Consider the following 16221-nt stretch of genomic DNA (forward strand, 5'->3'; position numbering starts at 1 on the left):
TCATTTTTAGTGGCGTAGAGTTTTTCAAAGTAGTTTCTGATTACCCTTTGAATCTCTGTCATATCAGTAGTGATCTCTCCTTTTTCATTCCTGATACGAGTTATCAAGTTTCTCTCTCTCTCTCTTTCTTTGTTAGGTTTGCCAGTGGTCTATCAATCTTGTTTATTTTTTCAAAGAACCAACTTCTGCTTTCATTGATCTTTCGGATTGTTTTTTGAGTTTCCACTTCGTTGATTTCTGCTCTCAGCTTTGTTATTTCTTTCTGTCTTCCTATTCTTGGGTCCTTTTGTTGAGCATTTTCTAGTTCTATTAGCTGTCACATTAAGCTACTCAGGTAAGCTCCTTCTTCCTTCCTGATGTGGGCTTGCAAAGCTATAAATTTTCCTCTCAGTACTGCTTTTGCTGTGTCCCATAAGTTCTGATAGTTTTTGTATTTATTGTCATTTGTTTCCAGGAACCTTTTGATTTCCTCCTTGATTTGATCTTGGACCCACTGGTTATTGAGCATGAGGCTGTTTAACTTCCAGGTGTTAAAGTGTTTCTTCTGAGTCCCTTTGGAGTTCACAAATAATTTCAGAGCCTTGTGGTCAGCGAAGGTAGTCTGCAAAATTTCTATCCTCTTGATCTTATGGAGGTATGTTTTATGTGCCAGCATGTAGTCTATCCTGGAGAATGTCCCATGTACATTGGTGAAGAATGTGTATCCAGGTTTCTGGGGATGGAGTGTCCTATATATATCCACTAGGCCTCTTTCTTCCATTTCTCTCCTCAGGTCTAGTATATTCTTGTTGGGTTTCAGTCTGGTTGACCTATCCAGTGTTGACAAAGCCGTGTTAAGGTCCCCCACAATTATTGTGTTGTTGTTATTATTTTTCAGATTTGTCAACAGTTGTATTAAATATTTTGCTGGCCCCTCATTCGGTGCATATATGTTTAGGAGAGTGAATTCTTCCTGCTGTACGTACCCATTGATTAATATAAAATGTCCGTCTTTGTCCCTTACAACCTTCCTGAGTATAAAGTTTGCATTATCTGATATTAGTATGGCCACTCCAGCTTTTTTATGGGTGTTGTTTGCTTGGATACTTTTTCTCCAGCCTTTTATTTTGAGTCTATGTTTGTTCTGACTATTCAGGTGCGTTTCTTGTAGGCAGCAGAAGGTTGGATTGAGTTTTTTGATCCATTTAGCCACTCTGTGTCTCTTAACTCGTGCATTTAGTCCATTGACGTTGAGAGAAAGAATTGTCCTGGGATTTAACGCCATCTTTATTTCGAAATTTGGTGTGTCTTTTGGGTAGTCTTGTCTTAGATTAGGTCTTTCAGTTTTTCTCTTAAGACTGGTTTTGTGTCTGTGAAGTTTCTGAGCTGTTTTTTGTCTGTGAAACCATGTATTCTTCCGTCAAACCGGAAAGTGAGTTTTGCTGGGTATAGTATTCTGGGTGAAGCATTCATTTCATTCAGTCTTGTCACAATATCCCACCACTGCTTTCTGGCATTGAGTGTTTCTGGTGACAGGTCTGCTGTAAATCTCAGGGAAGCTTGCTTGAACGTGATTTCCCCTTTTGATCTTGCTGTTTTCAGAATTCTGTCTCTATCTGTGGGATTTGCCATTGTGACTAGGATGTGTCTTGGGGTGGTTTTTCTGGGGTCTCTTTTGGTTGGTACTCTTCGGGCATGCAGGATTTGATCACATATATTCTTTAGCTCTGGAAGTTTCTCTTTAATGATGTTCTTGACCATTGATTCTTCCTGGAAATTTTCTTCCTGGGTCTCTGGGACTCCAATGATTCTTAAGTTGTTTCTGTTGATCTTATCATAGACTTCGATTTTCATCTGTTCCCATTCTTTGACTAATTTTTCCATTGTCTGCTCATTTGCTTTAAGTTTTTTGTCCAATCTCTCCTGCTGTATGGAATTGTTATGTATCTCATCTTCCACAGCACCAAGTCTATTCTCAGCTTCTGATACCCTGTCCCAGAGCTTATCCATTTTGTCATTCACTTCGTTTACTGACTTTTTCAGTCCTGTTAGTTGACATGTTATTTCAGTTTGGAGTTTTGTGATTTCTGTCTTCATATTTTCTTGGTTCTTATTAGTGTTCTGTTCAACTCGATCCATGGTTTCTTGGAGTCCGTTGAGCATCTTCCATATTGCTAGTCTAAAGTCCTTATCTGAGAGGTTGATTAGTTGGTTGGTCATTATCTGGTCCTCAGAATTGTCATCTTCATTCTCTATGTCTGATGCTGGCCTTCATTTTTTCCCCATTGTCACACTTGTATTGTGGGTTTTTCTACGTGTTGTGGTGGTATTCATTGTCTATATGATGCAGGCAGCACACTCCTCTGGCTCCTCCCTTTCTGGATGGGCTGACTTGCCTCTAAGGGAGGGGAGTCCTCCGTGGATGAAGCCTCACACTGGGTCAAATCTTAGGCCCGAGCATGCAACAGAGAAGACAGTCCGGAGAGAAATGTTTGCTTCTGTGATATAGCACCGTTCTTAGTGTAATTTTTCCTTCTTGTTGCAATGGTTTTCTTTCCTTAGAAAGAGTGCAAGGCCGCGTAGCGAAGCGGAGCGGCCGTGCTCCGCTGGAGCCTCTTTTTGCCCCACTCGCAAGAGTTTCATGCAAGAGGACAGTAGACAGACATATACAGGTCAAACTCACAGTTTTTCACAGTTGGGCCCCACTGGGCCGGTGTACTTTTGTGGGTTTTCCCCGCCTGGTGTCACACACAGGGAGCCGTCTTTTGCAAAGTCTTGCCGGTTTTCATGCTCTGTAGTCCCTCCCTGAAAATGGCGTCTGGGCAAGCGAGGTTTCTGGAGCCTCTTTTTGCCCCAATCGCAAGAGTTTCACGCAAGAGGACAGTAGACAGACATATACAGGTCAAACTCACAGTTTTTCACAGTTGGGCCCCACTGGGCCAGTGTACTTTCGTGGGTTTTTCCCGCCTGGTGTCACACACAGGGAGCCAGCTTTTGCAAAATCTTGCCGGTTTTCATGCTCTGTAGTCCCTCCGTCTTTAGGGTTTTCTAAGTAGAATTTCATGTCATCTGCAAACAGTGAGAGCTTGACTTCTTCCTTTCCTATCTGGATTCCCTTGATATCTTTTTCTTGCCTAATCACTATAGCAAGTACTTCCAGTACTATGTTGAATAGGAGTGGTGAGAGAGGACAGCCTTGTCTTGTGCCAGAATTTAGAGGGAAGGCTTTTAGTTTTTCTCCATTGAAGATAATATTTGCCACTGGCTTGTGGTAGATGGCCTTCACTATATTGAGAAAGGTTCCCTCCATTCCCATCTTGCTGAGAGTTTTGATCAAGAATGGGTGTTGGACCTTATCAAATGCTTTCTCTGCATCTATTGATATGATCATGTGGTTTTTATTTTTCTTGTTATTGATGTTGTGTATTATGTTGATAGATTTACGGATGTTAAACCAGCCTTGCATTCCTGGGATGAAACCTACTTGATCGTAGTGGATGATCTTCTTAACGAGGCATTGAATCCTATTTGCCAGGATTTTGTTGAGGATCTTTGCATCTATGTTCATCAGTGATATTGGTCCATAATTTTCTGTTTTGGCAGCATATCTATCTGGTTTAGGTATCAAGGTGATGTTGGCTTCATAAAAGCTATTTGGAAGTTTTCCTGTTTTTTCCATTTTATAAAAGAGCCTGGCCAGTATTGGTAGTAGTTCCTCTTGAAAGGTTTGAAAGAATTCATTCATGAAACCATCAGGGCCTGGGCTTTTGTTTTTGGACAAATTTTTGATTACCATTTTAATTTCCGTTGTCTTGTACTTTTGTGTTTATGTTTTATGCTTTGTTGTGGTTTCTTTTTTTGAAGTGTGGCTTCAGTGTCCACTATCTTAATCAGACAATTATAGTATACATCATCCCTAGAATCCATAAATCTGTTCCTGACTCACTGTGCTTTAGCTTAGTTGAATTAATATTACAGATACAGATTACAAGAGGCTGCAGCCAGACCATTCCAATCCAGCCAGACCAATCCAGCCCAGAAGTGTCTGGGAAGCTGTGTGATTGGAGATGAGCTGGTAATGCCCAAGGAGGGTGGAGAGAGGAGCCTGGCCGCTCTTCTTCACTTTGCAACTGTGCACATCTTCTAGCCAATGAATCCTACCATAACACGTAGGGGGGGAAAAACCACACAAGTGTGACAATGGGGAAACAACACAGGCCAACACCAGGCATAGAAAATGAAGGTGGTATCTCTGATGACCCAAGAAGTGCAAACTATCTAGTTAGCCTCTCGATAAGAAGTTTAAAGAGGAAATATAGAGGATGTTCATAGAACTCAAAGAAAGCATAGATTGAGTTGAATTGAACAAGAATAAGAATCAAGAGAATATGAAGATAGAAATCAAAAAACTCCAAAGTGAAATAACAAGTCTAAAAAAATCAGTGGAAGAAATAAAAACCTCAATAGAAAGCCTCTCCAAGAGTAACAGTAGTTGAGGATAAAATCAATGAGCTGGAAGATGAGATGCATAACAACACCATACAACAGAAGAGATTGGTAAAGAGCCTTAAAGCAAATGATCAGACAATGAAAAAAATACTCAAAGAATTTTAACAGATAAAAATAGAAGTCTTTAATAAACTCAAAAGAAACAACAGAAGAATCATTGGAGTCCCAGAAACCCAGGAAAAAAATCCCCAGAAATAATCAACGATCAAGGACATCATTACAGAGAAACTCTCAGAGTAAATAGTGCATGTAACTTAATCTTACATGCCCAAAGAGTACCAGATAAAAGAGACCTGAAGAAAAGCACTCCAAGATACATCCTAGTCACTATGACAATTCCCCCATGTAGGGATATATTAGTGAATGAAGCAAGATAAAAAAGGGAAATTACATTCAAAGAAGCATCCTTAAGATTTACAGGGCCCGGAGAGATAGCACAGCGGCGTTTACCTTGTAAGCAGCCGATCCAAGGACCAAAGGTGGTTGGTTCGAATCCCGGTGTCCCATATGGTCCCCCGTGCCTGCCAGGAGCTATTTCTGAGCAGACAGCCAGGAGTAACCCCTGAGCACTGCTGGGTGTGGCCCAAAAACCAAAAAAAAAAAAAAAAAAGATTTACAGCAGAAAGAAACCTGTCACAAGAAACCCAGAAGGCCAGAAGTGGTGGGATATAGTGACAAAACTCAACAAAATTAATGCTTGGCTTGGAATACAGCATCCAGCCTGACTCATTTTCAGGCTTGAAGGAAGTATACATAGCTTCATAGATAATAACAACTCAGAAACTTTACAGATTCAAAATGAGCCTTAAAAGAAAAACTGAAAGGTCTTCTTCAAGAAAAAACAGACCAACAGACACACCAAAATTCTACACAAAATGACACTAAATCCCATGACAATTATCTCTCCCAATGTCAATGACTAAATATACCAGTTAAGAGACACAGTGTGGCAAAATGTATCAAAAAGCTTAATCCAACATTCTCCTACCTACAAGAAACACATCTAACTAGTCAGAACAAACAAACTCAAAATCAAAGGCTGGAGGAAAATCATTCAAGCAAACACCTTCCTTAAAAAAGCTGGAGTGTCCACAGTAATATCAAATGACACAAACTTTAGACTCAGAAAAGTTATAAGGGACAAAGATGGACATTTCATACTAATCAAGGGATATGTACAACAGTAAGAAATCATCTCCTAAACATATACACACACAACGAGGGACCAGAAAAATATTTAATACAATTGTTGACAAATCTGAAAGAAGATATTAATAGCAACACAATAATAGTGGGAGACCTCAACACTGCACTGTCACCCCTTTATAGGTCAACCAAAATATACTAGCTCTGAAAAGAGAAATGGAAGAAAGTGGCTGACACTGACTTTCTCCAAAATAGATTCATATGACAACCTGACGACTTAGAAACAGCAACAACTTGCTTTCAGGGTAGCATTCTCTGCATCACCACCTAATGGTGAGATGAAACGAGAAAACACTCTGTGAAACCTGACTTTGACATGGGATCTGTGCAAAAATCAAGATCTCTGATTACAGAAACCTGATTGTGACAACCATGATTGAGAAAAACTTTTACTGGGACCATGAATAAAGAGTTTGGGGTTAGACAATTTAGTATGCCTGGAACCTGTAGTTGATCTTATGGTAGGATGCTTCAAGGACAGGTTCTTCCTTTTTTTAAGCCAAACATTTTTTCTTTCTAGTTTCCTCAACTTTTCCTGTGCCTATGCAAAAACAACAACAACAAAAACAAAACCCTGCCATATACCCCTGTTATTTGTTTCTTCTTTTTATCTTTTAAATTGGGCTACCACATTTTTTTCATAGAACCTTGGGTATAGATTACTTTTTTTGCCTTATATTTCTGTGTTTTTCTATAAAATTAGGAAGAAAGCTAAAAAAGAAAATGAGGGCCAGGGGCTAAGTGGTGCACTGGTGGAGAAAAAAAGGATAGAACTAAATATCTAAGCCAAAGTCAACAACAATAGAATCAAGAGACATAAACTTTAACAATCTAAACTTAAATGGGCCTGTTATACTTGCAGGTCAGGGGACAAAGTGTTATGGTATAGGATGCACTCTGGGATCGTTAGTGGAGAAAGGTTGACACTGGTGGTAGGATTGGTCTTGATTCACTGTATATCTGAAAGTCAACTATGAAAGACTTTGTAGAACACAAAGGTTTCAATGAACTAAAATTTATAAAAAGGCTTAGTTATGTCAGTCCAAATACTGGCATACCTGGTGTTTTAGTCAGATTTATATCTCTGCAGAGAACCATAGATGAATGGTAAAGCTGGACCATTAGTGAAGCAGTGATTGTGAGTGATGAGTGTGGCAGGTGTGCCTTCAGCATGGTGGGGACTTGGCCCACCCTCTTCTTCCAAGATTGCTAGCTTTCAGCTGTGTGGCCTGTATACCCATAAATTTTCATGGTTTGGTTTACACTTCTTTTGAGAACTGAGTAAACTTATGGAGCTGGCTGAATGCAGACAAGGCAACCTGTATTAATTTTTTAACTTGAATCACCATAAATTTTAGAGTTAAAAATTATTCATGATTGAGTTTCAAGTAAAAACAGGACTTTTATCTACTTCCTGGTCTTCTTGTCAGGTCTTGAGCTGACCCGAGAGCACTAACATTGCAATGCAATTCTGCCATGAGTGGCTCAGTCTAAGATGAAACCTAAACAGAAATCTAAGAATGTGTCTAGTCTGTCCTGTCATAGTAAATGAGACTCATACTTGAAGTGGGGTTGAGAGGAAGGTTCAGTGTAGGGGATCAGACTACCCAGCTTTCCAGGAACTGGAGGATTTTATGGAATGCCCAGCTTTGAGTGTTTCATTGTGGCATGCCAGGCCAACAAATACGATAAATCAGGCAGCTACAAAAGCCTCTACTGACTTTTGTGCTGTCAAAAGTAATCTATTAACCTCAGGTTGTTTCTTTTCAGTTTTCACATTGTGTTGTGCAATGTATTGAGACTGAGTATGTTGTCATTCCCTATTTCTGTACCTCAGTATCTTCCACAAAGTCTGACCTAGGAAATGTTTGGCTAGATAATTGGAAGAAGACAATGGTCAGAAGATAGAAAAACTTGTAGGTTTGGCAGATTTTAGATTTACCCACAGTTTAGCCAGCACTTGTTGTGTATGTAAATATTTTATGGGATTATTATGTTACTGACCCTAACCTGATCGTGATTGTGCCCTACCCTAGGGTGTGACTTGGCATTATGCCCCCACTCTAGGGTGGTACCTGATTCTGATCCCACCATTGGGTGGTACCTGATTCTGGGGAATAAAAACAAGGGTCTGTGGAAGGCGAGAAGCTTTGTGCTGGAACTGAGGCTGAGACCTTGGACTTCAGTCTTGTCCACCTAATAAAGCTAATATTTCCACAAGCCTGACTATCTGCGAGCTGTTTACCCGCCGTTTCACCTCAGAACCGTTGGCTGGACAGGGTGGCAGACGCGTGCTCTGAGCTGGAGGGGAAAGACCTCATCCTCCATCCCTCCATCAGCCAACCTCTTCAGGGGTTGACTTGCAACAAGTACTGAAGGTGGGACTGGGGAGTAGAAAGTATGTTCCAACACAGAGTAAGGCCTTCTTAGAGAAAAAGGCAACAAAATTTTCAGCAACAAGAGTTGTTGAAAATGGTTATATTTGGTGGGAATGTTGTGATGGGGGTGTTCTTCTTATGGATGAAACCCAACTACAATCATGTTTGTAATCATGGTGTTTAAATATATTATTTAAAATTAAGCATACATGTACTTCAAATTTTTCATTAAAGAAAGAAAAAAAAGTGGTCATACCCACACAGAACCTGTCTGTTCATTAATACAAATTGTTGTGCTAAAGATTTCCATTGTTTTGATTTTGAGAAATTGTGATTTTCTATTATCTTAAGTTGTCACTTTTATGAGCAAACAATTGACATAATGAATCACTAAAAATGACTGCAGAATCAAGATCGACCTCCTACCCAATGAACCAGTACCCAGCACCCAGGCGAGAGGACACCCAGATAAAACCACACCTCGTCTCCTGAAAGAAAAGACAGCCAACTCCCCTATGGACTCATGCTGCGAGGCCCTCCCGACCAACTCCCCCTAACGCGAACTGCTCCTTGAAACCGGGCCTAGATCCAAAAGTATCCCCAATGCAAGAACTCTTCCAAGACCCCCCTGCCGCAAATATTTACCAATCTGAAGAAGGTCAGGGGGTGGGTTAGGAAGATGCCTGGGAACCCACACACCACAAGAAAAACCCAAAAGACAATGGGAAAAACTGTACTTCCAACATAGGCATAAGACCTGTAATACACCACCTCTTTACCTGCCCTCCCCCAAATGTAAGGTAGTCTTTTGCACCACTTTGGTCCCATAAAAATTTCGCTAACTCATTTTATTTCTTTTTTTTTTTTAATTTATTTATTTATCTTTTTTTTTTTAAATGTTTGTCCTTCATATATATTTGTGAGCACATACAGTTTCAATCCCCCCCCCCTTTTTTTTTTCTTCGTTTTTTGGTAGGTGACCTGTGGCTGTTATCCCATCAGTCCACCCACGAATACACAGACATTATAATGTAGCACCACTTCCCCCTACAAAGGCACACTAAGTAAAGGGGAAATTTTACATTTAAAAAAAAAATAAAAGAGAGCTCTTATCTACTAGAGATAGGAACTCATAGTTATTTAAAATATAGGGATATCTCCTGCCTTGAAAATATGTCATGTGGAATCAAATTAGACCTCAGGTGATTAGATACCATTCATCCAGCCTTGAACCCTGGATCTCCGACATAGAAACGGCACAGCTCTCCACAACAGCTGCAGGAAATAAACTCCATCCAGGACGGCCTTAATACGACGAGACCAACAACAAGGCCCACCTCTAACATGATATCCTGACAACGGGGAAAAATGCGATCATTTTGACCTTAGAGCAGATTAGCCTACCTTACCAACTAACGACAAGACAAGACCAGAAGTCTTGGCTCCCTTTGGTAGGACAAAAACCCAAGATCGGGATTTACAGATGACTGGCTGCTTGATTCACGACCAGACTGTATACATCTTGGGACCAATAAATAAGCCCTAGTTTAGGGTTTGAACTATGACCTGCACAAGAATCATGATCCCCAGCCCCAAAGATCCGGCAGAGACAATTGTAACGGAATGGGGCTTTTGGGAGCACAAAGAAAGACGCTATCCTAGGTGCCACCCTAGGCTCAGTGCAAAGACCAAGATCATCAACCACAGAAGATGGGTTAAAATGACACTGAGGTAACAGAACCTCTAGAACCACAAAGACTGACTTCATCATAAGTCCCACCTCAGGATCTGTACAGATACTGAGACCTCTAAACACAGAGCAGAAGTCTTCCACACACCAAAGGAAAAAAAAAAGAAAGGAAAAAAAAAAAAAAAACACCACCGGGAAAGTAAAGGATCCTGAGCAATGTCTAGAGTCGATCCCATGACAGTATGCTCCAAGGACGGAGAAATCCCATATCTCTTAGGCCAAGTGAATTCTTTTTCGAATGACCCCAATATTTACTGTGCCAGTGCAGGAGGGAAAAAAACAAAAATACAAAAAGCACAAAACCTTGGTTATTTTTTTGATATAAATATATATAGTACCTTCATTTATTATTGTTATTATTATTTTTGATTTACCAATCTATTTTGGTCGATTTCTCTGTTTGGGTGTGATTATTGAAAGTGTAGTCCCCAATTATACTTATTTTTTTTATTTTTTTTTCTCTTCCTTTCTTCTCTTTCGTTATGTACTATGCATGTTTCTTAATTCAAGACCATGGCGTGATTTTTGTTTGTCTGTTTTTGTTTTATTTTTTTTCTACTTGTTTGTTTGTTTGTTTTGTCTGCTCTGTGTGGTGCTTATCGAAATAGCTGGAGCCCTCACTGGATATTTGACACTTCTTTTGGTACTAGTGGAGTGTTTCACCTACTTTTTCTCCATCTCCCAGAGTGATGATGAGAGCCTTTAGAAGGACTCCGCCCATTTTCGGGGTATTAGACTCTTACCCCAGTTTATTGCTTTTTTCTCCTTCAAACAAAACCACGCAACTTGAACTAGCTAGTCCTGACTCCAGATAGAGGGGGAAATAAGGGAGGCATCAGGACCAAACAGGTGCAAGACTACTAAGTAGTGGGTTAGATACAGAGGGGACCACATATTCTAGCCGCCCTGGGGTGAGGGAAAAGGAAAAGGGAGGTAGGATAGAAACGGAGGCGTAGGGATGACAATTTGGCGATGGGAATCCCCCCTGATTTTATGTAAATATGTACCTAAAATATTATTGTCAACAATATGTAAGCCATTATGATCAAAATAAAAATTTATATTAAAAAAAAATGACTGCAGAGATATTCTCATTACATGGATTAGTGCCTACCAGATATTATGAAATCTTTTAGAGAGAGAGTGAGAGAGAAAGAGAGAGAGAGCACTCAATAGGCTAAGCAGGTTATTTGCTCAGGGGATGCTGAAATTTGATCACTTCTCTGCATGTTTCTTCTGTGTTACTGTGAATGACCCCTGAGTACAGAGCCCCACTGAAAGTATTCATTTATCTTCTTTGCTCCTCAAACCCAGAAGATTTGTAGGAAGCTCTACATGTTTTAAATCAATGCCCAATATGTGAAGCTATTTGCTTTGTATCTGGGATGCATTGTCCAGGAACCAAGGTATGAAAATGGGTGTGGCACCACTATTGATTATCAGTATTGATCCTTATAGCAATTTTTTTTTGCTAATGTTTTGCTCTATTGGCCTAGAGGCCTTAGTTTCAGATTGACTTAAAGACTGCATTGCACTAGATGTCATACTTTGAATCAACTGTGAAATACCTTTCATTCAAAATGACTAGTTGTTCCACCTTATTGGTCAAACTGTCTAATAGGTAGCTGACAAACCAATAAAAATACAGGAGATACTATGATGCATCTCATAGTATACTTTGCTCTTTTTAGAGAAAATGGAAGAACTGCCACAGTCTTATTCAGGAAGAAATAGTCCAGATTCTTCCAAATGATGGACTGAGTCTCTATACCAAGTAGAGAACCATAACTAGTGTTACCTTCCACCCAACTTTCTGCTTATCTCACCTGGAGAGAGAGACCCTCCCATAGCTGGGAGGAGTCTATAGTTGGTAATTTAAAGGGTTGCCTGAGGGTAGAATGAGACAGAAGCTCATGGAGATGAGAGAAGCAGCAGGAAGAAGACACACACACACACACACACAGATATCAGAGATAGCATGGATGCAAAGGCTGTTTAGCTTAGGAGCCACACATGGTGGTTAGGGCCTATAATAAAGCTGCATGTCTCCTGACTTCACCTGACTACTGTCGGTCATTTCCTCACCATTACCCTGATACCTACAGGAGTTGGGCTTGCTGAGAAAGGCCTCACCATCTATCTATCCATGCACCACCAAGGACTTTGTAATTAATATTTAATACAACTAATCAAGTATTTTCTGAGGACAGACTATAGATGGGTAGTTCTAAATCAGCATTTTTGAACCACTGTGCCATGGCACACTAGTGTGCCATGAGATATAGTCTGGTGTGCCATGGGAAAAATTTCAATTTCATCTGTAACATGCGGCTTCAGCTCATAAATAGACCAATCTTAGATTCTACTGTTATGGACTATAACACATGTTATGGACTATAACACATGTTATGAACTATAACACATGTTATGGGCTATAACACATGCTATGGACTATAAATGGCTCTAGTGTCACTGTTACACTGACAGGAGGAGGCATTGCAGTAGATTGCCTATGCACAGAAGAGTGCTGTTGGATATGGGCTCTGGAGGATTATTGCGGACACAGCACAGAAGAACACTGAGTGATGGATCTTGAGAAAACATGAGCAGAAGAACACTGTCGGATCTGGATGGAGACATGTGCAGAAGAGTGCTGAATGTGACGGATAGTGGCATCTGGAGGAGACAAGCTCAGTAAGTACTGATTGACAGTGAGACAGAAGCAAATACTGCAGTGATGAACACGTTTTTGAAAAGAAAAGAACTGGACTCTGAATAAAATTTGGAGTCAGATGAGAGCCCAGGTTTTAGTGGGGATCAAAATAAAGCAAAGATAGTTAGCTCAAGCAAATTATCTGGCTCAAGGCAATATAGTGAAAGCTGTATTTCATTTGGATTTACTTTCACCTGAGATGCAAAGAAACCAACTCCACTGTGCGTAGTGTGTGATAAAGAGCTATTTAACAGTGCTATGGTCCTAAGTAAACTTAAATGCCATCTCCAAATGAAACACCCTTCACTTCAAAACAAGAATGCAGACTTTTTTGTTTGCCTATGTGAAAACACGGAGAAACAGGCAACTTTCATGAGAAAAACCACAAAGGTAAATAAAAGAGCTCTTAAAGCTAGCTATTAAGTTTATGAACTGAGAGCCAAGTCAAAAAGTCACACACTGTGGCAGAGACCTTAATACTTTCTGCCTGCAAAGCTATTGTAGAGGAGATGCTCGGACCTGAAGCACCTAAGGAAATAGCCAAAGTCCTTCTCTCAGACAACACAATCTTCAGGCATATTAATGACATATTTGCAGACATTAAAAGTGTGGTTTTGGAAAAGATCTGTATCAGTGAGAAATTTGCATTGCAACTTGACGAGTCTACTGATATCAGTGGACATGCTCAACTCTTGGCCAATGTGCTTTTTGTGGATGGTGATGCAATTAGAGAAAACTTATATTTTGTAAGGCATTGCCAGAAAAAACAACAGGAGAGGAAAAATTTTGGGTCACATCAGAATACTTTGAACAAGGAGAACTTAAGTGGAAAAACTGCACAAGTGTCTGCACTGATGGAGCTGCAGCCATGGTTGGGCACACCAAAGGCTTTGTAAGCAGAGTGAAGGAAAGAAATCAAGATGTGATTGTTACGCATTGTTTATTTTACATCATGAGCGCCTCGTAGCCAAGACATTACCAGCAGACCTAGTTCCTGTGTTGGTTGATGTGCACATGGTAAACTTTGTCAAGTCATGACCCATGAAAAATTGCATATTCACAGCTTGTGTGAGGAGATGAAAGCGAAGCATAAAACCTTGCTGTTCCATACGGAGGTCTGCTGGTTGTCGAGTGGCAAGGTGTTGGTTCATGTGTATGAGCTGTGGGAGGAACTTAAAGTGTTTCTGACCAATGAGAGGTCAAATTACTCAAAGCTGCTTGCAAGTGATGAGTGGTGTGCAAGGTTGGTATACCTGGCAGATATTTTTCATCATCTGAATAAACTAAACACATGAATGCAAGGCAGAAAATGAAAACCTGCTTACAAGTACAGATAAAATAAATGGATTCCATTCAAAGGTGCAACTCTGGCAACAATATATGGAATGTGGCAATCCTGAATTGTTCACACTCACCAAGCAATGTCAAGATGTTCACACTGCTGCACTGTGTGAGATAATATTATGAATTAAATTTAAAAACTCTTGAGGAGAAGTTGTCATTTTATTTCTCTTCAGTCTCCACTGAATACCGTGACTGGGCTAGGGACCCTTATAGCTCAGCATCAGTTGGTGAAAAGGACATACTTTACAGGAGCAGAAGGAACTAATTGAACTGAGACAAAGCTGTGGTTTCAAACTAAGATTTTGCTGATCTACCTTTGGACAGGTTTTGGTTGGATACTGCCAAGGAGTTCCCTGTTCTGGCAAACAAAGCTATTTTGACATTGCTCCCATTTTCCACTACATATCTGTGTGAGATGAGCTTTTCAAGCCTGATTGCTATAAAAACTAAAGACAGAGAGAGACTGAGAGCTGTTGACAAAGAGCTATGTATGTGCCTTTCTTCAATTTCTGCCAGAATATCAGCTTTGTGTTCAGCCAAAGAGACCCAGGTTTCGCACTGAGTAAGTGAACAGAAATATGAACAATTATAAAATACTTTATTATTTCATAAGAAAGTAATTATAAAAAAATTTCTTTGTGTTTATTTGATTCCTATTCAAGAGAATTACTTTATATATAGTCAATATAGTCACAGAATTAATTTTTTTTAACATTTTCTGATGGTAGTGTGTCTTGAGATTATTTTTCATGAAAAATTTTATCTTTGCACAACAAAGATTGAAAAACAGTATTATAAATGGTAGTTTAGTAGTCAATGGTAGATCTAAATGCTCACTTAAGTCAGAGAGAGAAGGATGAATACCAAGGATCTCATTCATCTGTGGCCTAGAGAGACAGTCAAGAGATGTCATCATCATGGGCCGGAGAGATAGCATGGAGGTAGAGTATTTGCCTTGCATGCAGGACTGTGGTTTGAATCCCGCATCCCATAAGAAATTGCCAAGAACAATTTCTGAGTGTAGAGCCAGGAGTAACCCCTGAGTGCTGTTGGGTGTGACCCAAAAATCTAACCCCCTCCAAAATAGAGATATCATTTAATATTAAACGATGACAAGCCCTTGGATAATAAACCTCAGATTATCAGACAATGGAGGAAGAGGTAGAGAGTGAATGAAGACCTGTACAAGAGGGGACAGAGAGACAGTGGTGGAAGGTTTTGGAAACTTTGGAAGTGCTGAGATACAGAAACCTACTATATGACCATAAACATTAACACTATTATAACTATGTTACACCAATTATGATAACATTGATTATATTAAAAAGATTTAAAAAGATCACTTTAAATATTTAATTAGTAAATGAATACCAACTTATACTGTGACCAGTGGCAGAATCCAAGCAGTAGTGGTCATGTTAATCCCATATTTCATAATAAATGTGTTTGGGTGGGTGTCAATTTTTCTTTTTTCTTAGCTCTTTAAATATAAAATAATACTTTATTTATTTTGGTGATGCATGGGTCATATGTCATTCCCAATTCAGTGCTGAGGACATGATCCTGGAAGTGCTTGAGAGACCATGAGAGACCATAGGATCCATCAGATGGAACCTTAGATCCCTGCAGGCAAGCTGCATACTTTCAGGCCTAATGAACTAGCCTCTCATCCATGAGACAGTATATAAAAAGCACTTTATGTATTTTATCTTTATGTATCACAGCATTTAAGTAGCAGCATAATAGGGGAAGTGATCATCATCAAGCAATTCTTCCCTATTTTCAGGGGGAAGGAGAACACACTTTCAACTACTTATGTAATACATGACCACTGGTTGGCAAAGAATGATGTTGTAAACATCTTTATTTGAAGATTTAGTGAAGGTGAATGGAAGACATGAAAAGACATATGAATGCCAGGCTGACAAGGGGTGGATAGTGAGGCTAGTTTTAGTGTCATATGGATTGGCTACAGGATTCAGGGATTCAGTGAAACACTAGTTGAAATCATTGTGAATCTTTGGAGATGGGGTTAATTAACATATGAATTCAGTGGATTTGAGAAAAAGAGATTTCTGTGATAATCTGGGAGACTTCTAGTCTAAGCATGATAAAGTTTTAGAAGGCTAGAAAAGTCTATCTCCTTGTCCTCCACCATCACCTAAATATATTTATCTCAGCAATTTTCATTGTAGATTTCTGGTTCCTAAGTTGTAAGAGTATAGATTTGTGTTACTGTAAGACTATATATTTGGGTAATTTGTTATTGCAGCAGAAAGACTCACAGGACAAACGTCAGGCAGACAGAAAAACTGTAAATGCAGAGAGGTGGGACAGGCAGG

This window comes from Suncus etruscus, chromosome 6, assembly GCF_024139225.1.
Source record: "Suncus etruscus isolate mSunEtr1 chromosome 6, mSunEtr1.pri.cur, whole genome shotgun sequence".
Taxonomy (NCBI): Eukaryota; Metazoa; Chordata; class Mammalia; order Eulipotyphla; family Soricidae; genus Suncus; species Suncus etruscus.